The sequence below is a fragment of the Austrofundulus limnaeus genome, unplaced genomic scaffold (assembly GCF_001266775.1).
Source record: "Austrofundulus limnaeus strain Quisiro unplaced genomic scaffold, Austrofundulus_limnaeus-1.0 Scaffold47, whole genome shotgun sequence".
NCBI classification, from domain to species: Eukaryota; Metazoa; Chordata; class Actinopteri; order Cyprinodontiformes; family Rivulidae; genus Austrofundulus; species Austrofundulus limnaeus.
The window spans coordinates 1,371,820-1,373,521 of NW_013952449.1; positions in this window are offsets into that span (position 1 = coordinate 1,371,820).

Consider the following 1,702-nt stretch of genomic DNA (forward strand, 5'->3'; position numbering starts at 1 on the left):
CTTCTCCAAGAGACTTCTTCAGTCTGAGAGTTTCAGGCAAAATTCAGGCTTTTAAGCCCTGCCTCCATGTGACTGATTGGAGAAGAGACGAAACGTTTCATTAGAGAAGAACCCGTCCAGAAGGCCTACACAATTTTTTTCTTTTTGATTTTTTACCTGGATTACTGAAATGCATCAGGCCACTTCTGGAGACTTTCCGTTTTGGCAAATGGTTGGTCCTTTGTTATAAATGGCCATTTTGAACACTTAAAAGGGTTCTCACAACAGGGCTTAATCAATGGACGGTTGCAGTTCCTGTTTATTTTAGCATTTGTAGACAGTGGAGAAAAAGGGCGAGGACAGTGGAGAAAGCCATTGTTCTCTATAGATATGGGAGGAGGAGGAAGTATTGATTCAAAGTTCTTGTGTGGAACTGTTTTCTTACGTTCTGGCTACACAACTAATCGTGGATCCCTTTAATGATTTCAGTCCTCACACTGAATTAGGTTCAATTAATCTGATGTCTGAATCAACCCGAATCCTTAATATCCTCTCGCAGACAACGTATGAAAGTTAGCAAGTTAGCAAACACACACCCAAAACAAACTGAGCAACATCACCAGAAATGCTTCAGATTCACACAGGTCAACGGCTCCCTGGAAACACAGGTTGCTGCTTAATAATTCGCTGGAAATGCTGATCAGTTGAAGTAACTCAAATGAACCGAGTTATTTTAGTGATTGACACAGATTAATCGGTTTCCATGAAATTACCTGGGCAGTCCAATTTCCTCCCACAGACCAAAAACATGAATGCTAGGCTAACTGATAACTCTAAATTGTCCCTAGATGTGAGTGAGAGAGTAAATGGTTGTTTGTCTTGTTTGTCTCGATGTGGCCCTGTGATGGTGATCTGGTACTGTACTGCAGCCCTCGCACAGTGAATGCTGGACATGGGCACCAGTGACCCCCGTAGCCCTGAACGGAAGAAGTACAGTAGGTAGTAACAATAATGAATGGATGTGATAATCAACCCCAAAACCACAAAGGAATACCACAAGAGAAACTGATAATAGTTGCACAACAAGGTGTAAGTTGACAAAAGCAGCGTATTTAATAAGCCTATCACCTCAACGCTCAATCAAAGCATCTGTGAAGGCGTAGCAACTGATTTGAAACAAATACTACACCATCTAATTAGATGACTGCAGCTTTTACTGTTAATAATCTGATGCCAAAATTCTGTAACATTAGCATACCAACACACACACAGAAGGTCTCAGAAGAAGTTCAAGGGAACTGACAAACTGTACTGATGCAACTCTGTGCATCTCTTTCACAGTAAAAAAAAAACAAAGAAGAAAAAACATATCCCCACAAATACATACATTCACACATATGGATATAAATCTTTCTGAACTCAGAGTTCTATGATTTCATGCCGCTCCAATACTTGCAACACCCACACACAGTTGCAATGTCACACTTAAAACACAGCAATTTTCACAGATGCACCCGTGATGTCGCATGGAGTTTCAATCCTTCCACTCACACTAATCCTCGCACGTTGCTAGCCATGCTCACCTTCTAAATGACACATTTTAAGCCTTCTATAAACAGGTGCAAAAACTTCCAATGCCTTGTACTACAGTTTCACACACACACACACACACACACACACACACACACACACACACACACACACACACACACACACACACACA